This window comes from Poecilia mexicana, unplaced genomic scaffold, assembly GCF_051168715.1.
Source record: "Poecilia mexicana isolate PSO_F unplaced genomic scaffold, ASM5116871v1 scaffold_15, whole genome shotgun sequence".
Classification (NCBI taxonomy): Eukaryota; Metazoa; Chordata; class Actinopteri; order Cyprinodontiformes; family Poeciliidae; genus Poecilia; species Poecilia mexicana.
Genome location: NW_028263384.1, coordinates 16,415,875 through 16,431,355, shown reverse-complemented (window position 1 = coordinate 16,431,355; position 15,481 = coordinate 16,415,875). Strand labels below are relative to the sequence as shown.

Below are 15,481 nucleotides of genomic sequence, written 5' to 3'. Positions count from 1 at the left end.
TAACTGAACCTTCATGTTAAGACTTTGCCAGATATGTTTGTTGCTGCTGTCATTTTTCAAAAATAGTAATAATAATAAAAAAAAAGGAGAGAGCTGTTTTGTTGCAGTAATGTGTCCTGCGTGATGGCTGGCCCACTTTCCTGCTTGCTTTTCCTTGTGCAAGCACACAAACTTAAAACATAATTTGCCGCTTCAATTTCTGGCTTTTATTCAGCTGGGATTTGGCGGCAGACAACATCAGAGCCACGAAAAGCCGAGTGGAGCAGTGGCAAACTGCAGCCTTTCCTCTGATCCTCTGAGAGGAAGGAAAAGAGAGAGAGAGAGACAGAGAAACAGAGAGAGAGAGAGAGAGAGAGAGAGAGTTGGCTCCGCTACAGAAAACAAGGTTTAATCACTGACCTCTACACTTACAACAGAAGACAAATAGCCATGATTAATGAGCAGCATTCATCTTTCAGGTTAAGAAAAGAACAATGTGAACTGTGTTTGCCCGTGTTGGTCTGATGGATCTGCCTGCTGCATGTTTAAACTCCTGTCCTGTTAGCTTTCTCCTCACCTCTGTAGATGTAGAAAGTCCTGTCTGTGCAGATCTAATATTTCTTCACTAGAGGGCAGCGTGTCTAAACCTGCTCACCATCCTCTGACTCATCTGATACCTTGACCTTATAGAAATATCTGGTCAGATGATGCAAAGTACTGTCTATGAGATATCAAGGGCTTGGCATTCATTGTCCAGCTGTCCATCCAGGATTATATATGTGGAACAAAGAGAACATTTATGATATCAATATAATTTCTGACATAATTCATAAATGAACAAAATGTATGTTTTTTTGTTTTTTTTTTCAAAATCGTACTTGCAGATAATGTACTTCACTCAAACACACAAAACGTACTTCAAATTAATGAAGATTTATATCTATAAACAGGACAGACACTGTAAAAATATTAACATATTAATATTAATATAACTGCACAATTTAAATAAGTATTCCGAGGAGCAGCAGCATTAAAAATCTCCATCTTATTAGGTTCTGGTGTGCCTCAAATTGTGATGTACAGAACCTGAAATCAGTGTCAAACCTCAGCAAAATTAACTTTTGGCAAAAAGAGGCGGTGATTTTTATTTTTTATTTTTTTCCACAAAAATCCCTTTGGGCAAGAAAAAAAGTCACCTGGGCCATGATTTTTATTTTTAGGAAGGTGACAATATGCTCATCAGATTTTGTTATCTGACGAGAAGCAAAATCTGAACAGTACCTGGTAACATTGTTAAAATACAAAAATGCATTGACAACCGTCTTTAAATCTCAAATGTTTAGTTTGATAAATCGCAACAATAAAATAAATCTGTAATCAAACTTCTCCACTTTCTTTTATTGAGCACCCTTTCATCTTTCTATCCCATCGTGTGACGTTCCTCTCAGACTCGGAGTCGTCTTTCCCAATGGTCGAGTTAGCTGACATGAAATCTGGAAGTAGCAGCAACAAAAAGCCAAACTTATTCCTGCAACCAATCTTCAGAGAAGCAGCTCCAGCAGAAATCGGGTAAATTATATATTTGCATGTTTACTGACAACCCACGAAAAGTGAAGGTTTTTTTTTTTTTTTTTGTAGCTTTTGCTGTGTTGATGACAGCAGGAGCACCACCTGACCACACAGATGAAAAAGAAGTGAGTTGAGAATAATTAAGAAATCAAACAAAGACAGTCGGAGCATTTTTCATTTTTACTTTCCAGCCCTTAAATCACTTGAGCCAAAAGTTTTGTCTCGTCTTTTGTCTTTTTCAGACTGCCTCTGCTGTTGTAACAATTTGTCTGTCTGGAGGACGCGGATCATCTCTATTCATTTCCTGCTCTTTGTCTCCTCTCTCATTATCTTCAACCTCCCTGTCTTTTTAGCCTTTCGTCATAATTTCAAACACATTTCTTTGCACGGAGATCTTTGTCTTAGCAGAAAAAACAGCATGGTAATGCTGCCGCAGCAGGCAGGGGGGCAGCTGCACCAAAAATATATTCAAACTTTGATAAACTGCAAGAGGGCTGCTGCTGTAGAGCCAAGCATCAGACTCAGAAACAGAAAGGTTCTAACTTTATCTGATGGAAACATCTAAACCTCTTAAGAAACTATATGGAAAACATACAGTATTCCCCAAAATCTATAGTTTATTTCCAATTTCTGCTTTTGTAAAACCGAAGTCAACGGTGTCTTTCCACATTTTACCACACAGGTGCAATCATGTGAATGCTCACATTTCAGCGTGTTCATGAATCGATCCTTTGCCTTCGCCATGGCACAATGCAGGTTAATGGAGCCGAGGCAGAAACAGCTGAAACAAACGGGGTTCTGGTCGACACAGAGACGCTCCCAGACGGGAATCATTCAGGAAGCGAGGAAGTCGGAGGGAATTTCGTGGTGGCTTCCCATTCAGAATTATTTTCAATTGTGGATTTTGTTAACTTGCGTAGAGGAAAAGGAAAACAACCCTGACATATTCAGAGAACATTTATGCACTTGTTTGAGACCAAAGCAGCAGTACTTCAGAGCTGTGTCTGTGTGTCCTGTGTAATCTGTTACAGAGCAGATTACGTTTCTAGAGTAAGTAGACGTAGTGACACAGAAGCGTAAGAAACGACAAAGGGTTGAAAATAGTCTGGCCAGTCGATATTCTCTGCATCTCTACTCGTGATACTGAATACTCTGAATTGAACCCGGGAGTTAGTCCAATAAACTGCTAATCAGATTTATAGTACCACTTTAGGGAATCTTTAACATTAAGGTTCGTTAAGACACATCCCTTAAAGCCCAAATAAACATCACAAATGGCTGGGTGTGCTTGATTTGAAGAAATCATGTCACTCTGTATGATAAAAATCTGAGATATCAGATCAGAGATAAAATCACAGTCAGTGTGATTCAACATTTACAAAGAATTTTAGATTTCATAATCTAATTTCTGCTGATTGGGACAAATAAGAGGGCTGTGTGATATATATATATATATATATATATATATATATATATATATATATATATATATAAAAAAACTGTGATCGCATAATTAATAGTTAATTGGGACATAGTCATTTTTACAACGCATTCTTTTTTCATGAGGCCTTTATTTGTCATCAGAGGGAACAATAATCAAGGACAACAACCTCCTCCACAATAAGAAAGCGAGGCAATCATCTTTAACTGTACTATGAAAGAGAACAAAAGGAGGACGGCCATTAATATGCAAATGTAAGCCCAAAACAAACAAGAGTTGAAAGGACAAAGAAGATAATGAGACTAATTTAGTCCCAAGAAGACGAGTTCCTGTTTGTTTTTGCATAAACTAAGCAGAACGGAGGCAGCTCCCTTACCTCACCATCTCTGTTACACACACAGCCAGGTGATGTGCTGGTGTGTGATCTTGTTTTTGCTCGGTGGCAAAGGTCAGCACACTCACATTTACGTGACAGCCTGCGTTCACACCCGCGGGGCACATTCATAAATATATATATGTGTGTGTGTGTGTGTGTGTGTGTGAGTGTGTGCAGAGCTAATGCAGAATGACACAAAGACTGACATAGATGCTGAGCTCTGCTGCACTGGGCCAAGCAGTCTAACCCAACATCACGGATAAACTATAAATAGATCATCTGATCCACCCCACACCTCTCACCTCACCCCCCCAACAATCCGCCGTCTTTCTTTTTCCTCTTGTTCCGTCTTTTCCATCAGCTTCATCTGCACTTTATTACCGCATCTGGGAATAAAGTCCTGCATTTGTTGACTGATTCTCTCAGTTCCTGACGTCTGTTCCTCTCTTCAACAATTCCCACCACAATCAGCCAGCCTGCTTCTGTTTCCTGCTTCTTCCAATTTCTGTTTTGTAGAAAGATGAAAGTCTAAAATGTGGGAATAACAAATAGGCCGCAACAGTCTTCCTCCTTCTCTTTAAAGATTATGAGTGTGGGGTTAGAAAGGAAAAAAAAAAAACGGGGGAGATAGGCTAGTTAAAGGGGGGAGACAGTGGGGGGGGAGCTGGAGTTATGTAAGTGAGGCTAATCCCCTCCCAACCCTGCATGGTTAATGAGACAGGATGACACTGGCCTCATTTCATCTGCTCATCCCTGCATCTGCCGCCGCCGTTTCTGCCCCTCCAAAACGCTCAGTCTGCACCTTAATCTTCCCGTTTGATCTTTGACGGCAGCCGAGCGCTACAGTTTAAATTCTGCACACCAGTAATTCCTGGTATGGTGGCAATAGGTGCAGCAGATGAGCCATTATGTAAGACACAGTTTAATTGTGAAATCTCAGATCGCCTACTCCTCATGTCAACGTTGGGTTTTTCAAAGCACCGAGCTGCACAACAAGCGCCAGCATGGAAATGAAGTAAGTAGGCAAAGCGATGTTTACTTTTTTTAAGAATCCGGTTATGAAAAGAAACTTCACTGACTTACACTGACTTTAAATATTTTACATAGTCTGGAATATTTTAAAACAACAAAGGTTCAAAAACATTTTCAGGTTCGACTTCTATACTTTTTTTCCAAGCCAAACCTCCCATTGTTCACCTTCCTTTTAAAACATTTGTTACGTTTGAATAATAATAATAATAATAATAATAATAATAATAATAATAATAATAATAATAATAATAATAAATGCATTAATGGTAGATAATTTTAAAGTGGTCAGACTTAAAGTGTGGACAGACAGACAAATGGAACGACTGGACAGACTGCTGGACAGATGGATGTTAGAAAGATGAAACATCAAATGTTCCTATTGAGAAAATTTCAATTCCATAATTTTCCAGAGTTGTTCTGCTTAGGAACCCTGCATGAAGCTGAAGCACCAATAACAACTCATTAAATCGCCTAAATCGATTATTACTAATTGAGTAAATAGAATTTGGATTTACTTTAACATCTTACACACAAATGATCACGTCACCTGGGGTAAAGACCCAACAAACTCGTCCTCATTCTTTTTGCATTACTGGCTTATTTTCGTGTCTTATAGGCAATGCCGTTTTCTGCAGACATTTGTCTAAAGGATTCACCAGGGTGTTAAAGATTGTTTTCTGTCCATTACTGATCAAAGATTATGGGCAGCCGAACCTATATAAGCGCGATTAACAGCTTACTTTAAATGTGGATGTCAAAAACTGAGGCTCGCTCCACTCTGGGGAATTTAGAGCAAGAAATCTGACCTTTATGAAGCCAGACTTATTAATCTGCAGAGATGTGTTTAATGCTGTGCCAGAAATCAACGTGACAAGAATGCCGTGTCGGTTTGAAATGGAAATCTTGTTTTCAAGAATAGACTGTGATCAATTGCAGGTAAACGATTCATGAAAAGGTTTTAATAAATTTACGTGCAGCATTAATCAAACACATTTCACACTTTGAGGCTGAAAACCACGTTTATATGCGAGATAAATGTAGATACTTATTTGGAGAGGCTGAGAAAAACCATCATCACACAAAAAGAAAACAAAATTAAACCTTTCTTCAAATCTTTATCTCCAAATATTGACATGATTCCAATTAAAATGACTCTGCCATTGGTTTTGGGAGACCTTTGTTGACAAAGGAAGCTGGTCCTATCGTTATTAAATCTGCCTCTATTTGAATTCTCCAGACTTCTGAGGAGGGACCCAAATGCCTCCCCAGCTGTAAAAACTGGAGATGCTCCAAACACACACACATACTGAGGGTGATGTTAATCTCTGCTAACAATCTGTTACACTGTCATACATGTTTACAAACCCACAGTTGTTCGCCGTCACTGTAATGTGCAGAGTTTTGCTTTTAAAGCGTTAAAGAGAAAGATAACATGCCGCGGAGCAACGCTGCTTTCTGTCCTACGCAGGGTTCATAAGAGTTAAATCTTATTCATGCCTTTGCTTAGCTGTTGACACTAGAAAATGTTGCTCTTTTTACAAGTCACTAAAACATTTAGCAATAATTATTCCCTCCGTGTCCATATTGAGCTGCGCTTGTAAAATCCAGCGTGATTTCAGAGTTCTGGCGCGAGTCGCCGTGCGCAAGGATAGAAACGGGGGAGGGTACAGCAGATCTCAGGCTTTCTGTCACACGTGCAACCACGGCAAACGAATGACCTTTTAATCAACTGTTGGAAACATGTTCTGAGAATTTAAATAAGGACGCGGCATTTACACCGAACCTCAACCAGACAGCGAACGCACCACAGCTAACCAGGCAGTTTGTGAAAACAACACTCTTCGGTGTGGAAGCTGTTACCGTCTGTCGCAGCCTAAAGCTCAAACCTGTTTTACAGCAACCCCTTACTCTGCTCCCGATGGGAATAATTATTGACTACTCTGGCAGAAAGGGAAGTAAATACTTTAAATCAGACTACACTTTGTATTTTACTTTTGGTGTTGGTATTTACAGTTCACCACATTTTGTTGAGTAAAGAGGCTCTGATTTAAAAAAATAAAAATAAAACTAAATAGATGAAAAAACAAAAGTTATGAAAAAAACAGCCCCCTGTGTCCAGCAAGGCCGTTCCTGGCACTCGGATACCCCCCTCCCTCCTCCAGGTCAGACAGGACGCTCCACTAAACTTTGACCCATTTCTGTCTACAGCAGTCTGGGCCCCAAGCAGGCAGGTGGGAGGGGGGGACGCTGACACCCCAAAGACACCAAACTTCATGCTGATCAAAGCAGCTAACAATAGTGATAATAATAAATATCAAAGAAAGCTGGAGGAGGCTTGAAGCAGTGTGTGGGTTAAAGACAGAAAGGCTGGACTTTGTTTCATATACTGCTTTTAATATTCAGCAGAGCACACACACACATCCTGTATGTCTCAAGCTGAGGACTTGATTTCACTTTCCTGCTGATGCACTGAATGCAAACTCTGTTCTTTTCTTCTCTTCCATCTGTCCTGTCGCTCATTTCCATGAAATCTTATGCAGCAGAAGGATGCAGTTCTCTGGAACCAATTCTCAGCAGGACAATGCAGACGAGACAAAAGCACACAACACCTTCAAGGCTGAGCTCCGTAAGTCTGAGCCGAGCCGAGCTGACAACAAGCGAAAGCATCACTTCATACAGTTAAAATCTGCCGAATGTTTTCATAAGCAGAACAAATTCCTGACCAGCTGGAAGATTCAGAAGACATGAGAACCGGTTCAGTCCAGGGAGCGATGGAGGCGTGGGGGTGTTGGGGGGGTGGGGGTAGGTTACTGAGATCTGGGACCGCATCCCAGAGGTTCCCAGAAGATTTCTGGGAATGTAGACAATCCAACATGTGTGAGAAAGAAAAAAAAAACAAAAAAAAAAAAACGATTGCAGTCGCAGATGATGAGGCGAGACATCTGTCAACGATTAAGAAGGAGGGATTGACCCCATGATCACACCAAAGAGATACATTCTGCAGAGGCACACTGGGGTCAGGATGTAAACTCTCTCTCATGGTCAATGTTACCCAAGCCACCCCAGAACCCCCCGTATACTCCTGCCCCCCTGCAAACCCACATGCACCACAGATCCTTTTATCTTGAGGCAACGCTACTATAGTTTACCCAAGCTTGTCAGCTGACACAGTAAGAGGGACCGAGAGGGGGGTGGGGGGTGAGCTGCATGTTATATATTCTGCAGAGGGGTCAGCTGGCAGATGCATCCTGCAAGCTGGTTTCACTCTGATGAGCAAAAACACATTCAGAGAAGGATGCTGGCCAAAAGATAGGAAATCCAACCTTCACATCAAACAAAAACCTAAACAACAGGGAGTGGACATTTATTGTATTGCTTATCATTTATCGCGATAAATTTCATGACATGAAAATATATTGATTTATCGTTGCCGCAATAAATTTCAATTAATTATGTCTAAAAAGCCCAGAAACAGGTCCATATTATCAGGATTATTATGTGTTTTACTATTTTTCTCTATTATTTGTTCAATAAAAGGTGCAAAAGTAAATATTGATACATTTGAAAATATTATTAAATGCACATACAGTGTGCATTTTAGTGATACAAATCTCACTTTTTTTTACGTAAGTGGTGTCCTAAAAAAAAAAAAAGTATATTAGATATGGGAATGTTTTTTGAGGACAGTGTTTGTGTTTCTGGGGCTATGATAGCGGTGTTATGCAGTCACAGCCATACAGTGACCTAAAAAAAGAGTAATAAATAGTCCTTAGTGTCACTTTCATCGTTACCACAACAGTAAAGTCCCATCCATCCATCCATCCATCCATCCATCCATCCATTTTCTGTACACCCCTGTCCCTAGTGGGGTCGGGAGGGGTGCTGGTGCCTATCTCCAGCAAACATTTCGGGTGAGAGGTGGGGTTGTGGTACAATTTTAAGTCCACCTCGCCCGTCCCTAGCATCAACCCATCTCAATGTTTTAAAACTCTCCAGTTCAGATCCTCTGGGATTGGCTTTACAAAGAAAACTTGTATCTAAAAAAAAAAAAAAAACCCTCATGAAACTACTACTAACCCAAATCACCAATAGCTAATGAGCTTTTAAATTGGATCAATAACTCATGTTTTGTTTCCCTCACTGGGACAAATTAAGTTTCCAATAGAGGAAAAAAAACAGCAGCCAACAGCTTAATCAATTGCTCTCACATTTGTGAAGGCGAAATGCTTTATTTGTTCTGCTACTCCTCACCATCTCTTCTCTGACTTCAAAATAAAAACCGTCTAGGCCAAATGTATAAAACCACAACCAATAAAAACATGCAATTTCTGCAGCTGCAGGACATCACCTCTCAAATCGTTCATGTGCCACCAGGCAATGAGCCTCAGTTCTGGACTTTACGCTGGTGCCATCCATCAACTGTGAGCGTATCGTGTGTGTGGTCTGCTGTTTCAGCACTGGCCTCTTTGGTTCCCATACATCAGCCTCCTGACAGAAGTGAAGTGACATCTTGTGACATATGAGGCCACTTTTTCTGTGCTGCTGAGAGAACCGGAGCGAAACGGAGAAAGACAGCTAGCTGGATAAATGTGATGATAGCACTTACCACACAGAACAGAATATTATTACCCTCTTTTTATTTCACAAGTGTAATATAATGAGGACTGGTCTCCAGAAATTAGGAGACAGTACAAGTTACTAAAATCTTACGGGTGTAGTGATTAAACACAGAACTGTTGAGCACACACAGTTTGATTGGCCTGCTAATGGATGTTTGGAGCATTTGGCAGGCTTCAACACTCCTGGTTAATGTGATCTGAGGCAAAGCTCTGCCCACTGATATCCATTAAATCCAGACAAACTCTACTCTGCATCGATTCCTTCTCTTCTTACAAGAGGGCTTTCATTCCCCATCTCTGGTCAGCATGAAAACTATCAGACTGCAACGGCAATTCAATTGAACTCCAGTTTGCCTTAAAAAACCAAAGCAAAAAGTCTGCAAAGCAAGGTCTAACTGACCAGTATGAGGGACGAGCTGAAATCTAAACTCATTGCGCCACAAAAATCTGTTATGACCCAATTTTGGTGAGCCAGAGTGAACAGAAGCATTGGTTCCTTGTTCTTAGCTGACATGGGTAAACGCCAGTCTAGTATGTAATTTTTTTTTCTTATGTCTCACTTTATTACACTGTTGCACTATTATTACAGCTCAATCAGAGATGTTATGCAAATCAGAGAGATAACAGCACTAATGCAGCCTATAGACGGCAGAACTACTTGCAGACATCCCCCGTGTGTACGCGGGTGTTGTGTTCATTACTGACAATTTGTGCTCACCAGCAATGGCAGCACCATTTAACAGGAAAATTGAGATTTTTTTTTTTTTATCTGTAATCTCCAAATTGGTGCACAAACACAGAATTTGAAGCATTCAGGTTTATTTTTGCTCCAATTTATGCGAATGTTATCAAGTTATCAGCTGAACACCACGTACCGTTCCAAATAATCAGGCATGCCAGAAAGTTCAGAAGCGATATGCAGACTTGGACAGACCACAGCATCAGGGATTATCCCCCAGAAGTGTACCAAGCTCTGTTGAGGTTCCTGCAGCAAAACGTCTAAGCCTTCTCACACCAAGTAAACATATTACAAACTGTTTAGAATGATCTGTTGCCACTAGGGCTGAAACGATTCCTCGAATGATTCGAGTACCTCGATTACTAAAATTCCTCGAGGAAAATTTACCTGCCTCGAAGCTTCGTTAATTTATGTTTTATTAGTTAGCGCACCGTGTTCCGGCCGGGACTTCATTTGCGTTGCGCGGAGCTCTCACTTCCGCCTCTGAGTTGTTGACAAAAGCTAAGTCTCAGCGGCATAAAGTCCAATCTTCAAGATTGACCCGTGGGGATTGATAATGCCCGACTTTTTATCGTTTTTGAGGAACCAATAAGCATCCTTAACATGACTGGGGGAATGCCTGGAGTACGGCAGCATTTCTCCTCCGTGGCTGCTGGTTGAAAGCGAACGGCGGGAAGAGCGCTGAGGTGAGCGGATAGCCTGAACAGGGCGGGCGGCTGAGTAGCTGATGCTTACCGTGTAAATGTAGCTTTACCGACGAACCGCACAATAAACTTCATATCCCGGTCTGAAGAAACGGGTGGCGGAGCGCATCGTACATGGCTGGTAGATGAGTTTCTGAGTGTGACCAGTGAAGGTGTCGTAAATATCCCGTATTGCTCCCCCCCGTGTTCGTCCCCCGGTCTAACGGTTCGTCAGTCCGCTGGTCTATTTCCTCCCCTCCACCCCATGTTCGTTCATTCGCCCTCTCCTCCCACTCCAGGCGGCATTTCCCGTATTTTCAAACCCAAAGCGTGACAGGTTAGGTGGCAAGGTGAGTTTAATTAATCTATTAAACTCACTGAAGATGAATACATAAACTAAAAGCTGGATTGTAGACATTTTTTATAAGCATATTTGTGAGCCTGCCTCTTTGTTATTAAATTCAATATAATTTCAGATTTTTCTATAACTTTTCTTCTGGTTAACTTAGAAAGTGAGCTATTATTGTTACAGGTTAGTTTTCTAAACTACAAAAAAGCAACTGTTAGGGATGCTTAAATATGAAAAATTGGACTGATATTGATATCCGATAGTAACACCGGTATTATGCCAGATTTACCAATATTTCATTTTATAATTTTTTTTTATCCGATTACTCGATTAATCGTAAGAATAATCGATAGATTACTCGATTACTAAAATATTCGTTTACAACAGCCCTAGTTGCCACACAGCCCCCAATTTAAGCATTCATACGTTTTGTTTTCCTGCTTCACTGGCATCCAGGTTGCATTAAGACAAGAAGGATCCTGCAGAAGTCCATCAGGGAAAGGTCTACAATTTGCTAACATGAAGGCCTGAAGGCCAAGAAGGCATGATGTTACCTTGAGTCAGTATGTCTCTTAAAACTTTAATTCTATAAAAATGAGTAGGTCAGCAGTATGGAAATGTAACACTCCAGCAGATCACAATTTTTTCTCTTTAACCCCTCTGCAGATCTGGCCTGACCTCTTTTACATTAATGCTTAAGATGCCTGCACACATTCATTACTAAAACAAACGCCGGTTTGTTGAAGCAGGACTGGCAGAGCAGCATTTAAAAACTTGCTGCATTGTAGAAGAACACCTGAGAACTCATTTCACTGTCAGCTTTGCAAGGCTATCTGTGCTTAGGCGCTCGCTGAGTGAACAATGACTCAGATAAGTAGACCTCTTTAGAAAGCCGCACAAGAGGAAGAAATATTTGAAGGACAGACTTTGAAAATTGCTGAAAACATTGTGAAAGCACTGAGTGCAAAGTCATTAGTGTTGCTGGTGTAGCGGCTGTTCAGGAGAGCCCTTTGAAAGCAGAAAAAGGAAAAGGTCACTGCAAGCCCAGGCGGCTACTAATTACAGTTTGACACACAAGGGCAATCTTTATATTTATTTCTGCATGTGTGTGTGCGTGTGCGTGTGTGTGCGCGCGCGCGCGCTTGTTTGTAATACCTTGTGGGGACGATTTTCCTGACATATACTACATTGTGGGGACCAATTGCTCCTTGTGGGAACCGGAGCCTGTCCCCACAAGGGGAAACCCTGTTTTTGGGTCAGGGGTCAGAGTTAGGGCTAAGGTATGAATTGAGTTTTGGTTAGGATTAGGTATGTGATGGTTAGGGTTAGGAAAAGGGTAAAGGTAAGGTTTAGGCTGTAGAAATGAATGGAAGTCAATGGAAAGTCCCCACAAAGATAGCAGCACAAACATGTGTGTGTGTGCGTGTGTGTGGGGGTGTGTGTGTGTGCGTGTGTGCGTGTGTGTGTGTGTGGGGGGGTGTGTGTGTGTGGGTGTGCGTGTGTGTGTGTGTGTCTAAATGACGACTTGTCTCTGCCCAACTCTACTCTTCATCATGTCCTGGTTCAATGACCTGACATAAAATTTATGTAAATCTCAACGAAACACTCACTGTTGGATCAATGACAAGAATCTGTATTGCTAAAACTATGCTATTTCCATATTTCATCACACACTGAACTAGAGATGCTATTTTCTGGTCAGTGAATGTACCACGCTACAAGTACTTCCAGGTGACAGAAACAACAACTCTTTTCCATACTAAGAGATGAGCAGCCAAAAGCCACTTTTTTTTTCCTGTGAAATGTTTGATGCAGAGAAAGCACAAAAATAATAAAGGTACTTAAAAGGAATATCATATCCTTGGGCAACCCACAGCATTCATTCAGGCTGTGATGGATCAAGAGAAAGTGAGACTTCAGCATAACAGGAGGGCTAAACGGAGTACAGGAAAGCCACTCGGTTTTATGCTTCTAAGTTTACTACTTTTGTCTGTCATGAAAAAAAAAAATGCTGGCAGCCTTTTGGAAATCTCAGAGATAAGGTAAGGATCTACAATCTGCACAAAGTAATAATATGAATCGGTAAGAATATGAAGTCTGCAAACGTTTTGACTTTGTTTTCAAAATTTTAACTCCTGTTCCAAAGTCTGATTTTAGACTCTTTGACTTTTATTAAGCAGAAATAGAATCAGTATTAGCAAGTCTGAACTTTAAAAAAAAATAAATATCGGAAATTGGCCACAAAATTCTGATCAGCACATTTCAGAATAGTAACATAATCTAGTATGAAGAAGTTAAGTTGCACGGTACAAAAAAGGAATCCCTTCTATGAAGGAACCAAAGCTCCTATGGTGCTTCCCAACAGAAGATGTTTTATGTTCTTCCTCAACTGGGCCTAAAGCAACGTTTCATAATGGTTTGAAGTAGTAGCCTGTTGCTTTAATGCATTTAATTAAAACCAAAAAACACAATCACCATGACTGCTGCTGATGAAACAGTTGCGTATTCTTGCACTCAAATAGACGGATGGACGTTTCTTTAAGTGAGACTTTCAGGTGTGTGTCAGACGGCTGTCAGTTTATGTCACAGTCTAATGTGGGTTATCGTGTCTGCTGTCTCATGAAAGGATTTTACTCCATGTATTGCATAAGATTGCCTCTGAACGAGCAGATGTGCCTACGTGTGTGCGATCTTCAGATTAAATTATTTTATGGGCGAATTAGATCACAAAAGTTGTTCTGTGGATTCATTGTCACGTTTTGGCAAAACGTGCACCAGCTGTGACTGCATGCGTTTACATTGCCAACTCGATGAAAGCACGTGCAAAGAGGAAGGAAGGTTTGTTTATTCATCGAGTTAGAAGAAGGAAAGATAAAAAAAAGTTGTGAGTTTCCAGGTTTCACGACTTCCAGATCATTTTGAGCATGAATTTGGTGATGTTCTTCCCGAGGCACGTCACACCCCTCAGGGCTTCTGATTAAAATGATCTCTCGGCATCGTGTTCCTCACCCCCTTGCTGCTCCCTTCAATCCTGATGGCCAGAAAGCAACACCCCCCCCCCCTGCCCATTTTCTGTGCGCTAGGATGTCCTGTGGTGACAGGGCAGGATGATGTACGGTTTTGCTGTGAGCAGACGTGATGCTCTGGAGCTGTAAAACTACAGTTCTGGAAAAGATGGGAGCATAGATGCCTGCAGAGCATTTTTACAAACTTGCAGTACGCATGCATGCATGCATGGATGCCTTTATGTGCAGTGACCCTAATGTTTGCATTCAGCTTAAAGCTGTGACAACACCACATCCAACCCATTAATCATCTGCAAAAGGGGAGTTCACTACATATGGAAAGAGAGAGAGAGAGAGAGAGAGAGAGAGAGAGAGGGAGCAAGAGAGCCTGCTGCTCCTGTAGGAATTATTTATGACCCAATCAGAACCGAGCTGCTTCCAATTCAACTTAAAACCAATCCATAAATTTAAGGAGACATTGAAAATATTGAGCAGCTATGTCTTGTTCAACTTTTTCTTTCCATGACATGTCATTCCGTTTCCTTCTGTTCTTATTGTGTAACAAAAGCAGCTGCAGATGTTAAGAGCAGGAAGTGGGATAACAACTTAAGTGTTTTCCAAATGCACCGTGTGTGTGCGCGTGTGTGTGTTTTTTTGTGTGTGTGTAGTGTGTGTGTAGTGTGTGTGAGAGAGAGAAAGTGAGGGTGTGCACCAGTTGCAAAAGGCTTTCACTGAAACAGCTGGGATGGTGATAACAGAGCAATACTTATTCTCTGCCTTCAACACACACGCACACACACACACACACACACACACAGTAGGACTCTTCGGGGCAAAGGAAGTGAGTTCAGTTCTGAAAAAACTTGGGGAAACTGCAAAACTGTATTTATTTTTTGCAGAATGCATTGAGTCTCGGATTATTAACTACTGCCAATCACACAGTCACGCACAACTCTAAGTACCATTATCAACCTTTTAATGTCAGACCCTTATGTATATCAACAAACTCCACAAGTTCAGTGCTTATTTTTGGTGGGATCCCAATGAGCGACATTTCGTTAAATAATAAATCCGAGAGGAAAAAAAAAAAAACTTAAGGAAAACTCAATCAATTAACCTTCCTCCACGACCAAAAACACAACAGCGCCTAAATCAGCGTGATACTCACCCGAGTCTAAATGTTCTTTACTAGCAGTCCGCACAGCGCTCCCTGCAGCAGTAAATGTCCTCAGCCTGTGTCCGGTGGACAGAAACAACTTTTCTTCAAACAGCAACACGCTAAAAGCCACCGACTGTCCTCCTGGCTCGGTACTCGAGTTCTGCTCGTCGTCACCAGAACCCATCCAGTCCTCACAGCAGCAGATCCGAACCAACTGAACGCCTCCTGGTCATTCGCAGCTCCGCTCTCACACCGAGTACGTTTGGTTCGGTCACCGACAGAGCCCGGTCCGCAGCTCTGTTCTGGGAAGGCGGGCGGCGCTCTCCGAGCACCGACAGACTGCTGCTAGTCCACAAAGGTTTGAGACAGAGGAAGGAAGGGCAGGGGCTCAGATAGAGGGGAGAGCTATTTTTTTCAGCTTCTCACGGTGGCACGTTTGGGACTTCTAAGCATCAGAACTGAATGCTTCCACTTCTCTGTGCTCTTAGGAATAGTAAAATATGTTTTCATAGCAACTTTCATTGTAATCT

The 15,481-nt window shown here is 41.4% G+C and overlaps 1 protein-coding gene across 1 annotated transcript in view; it reads right to left on the bottom strand.

Annotated features, from left to right (window-relative positions):
• lzts2a (leucine zipper, putative tumor suppressor 2a) overlaps positions 1-15,272 on the bottom strand; it is a 46,151-nt gene extending 30,879 nt beyond the window's left edge. Inside the window, exon 1 of the mRNA XM_014987539.2 lies at positions 14,961-15,272. The gene's annotated coding sequence lies outside the window, so the exon portion shown is untranslated. The remainder of the gene's footprint in view (positions 1-14,960) is intronic.
• Positions 15,273-15,481: the final 209 nt, after the last annotated feature.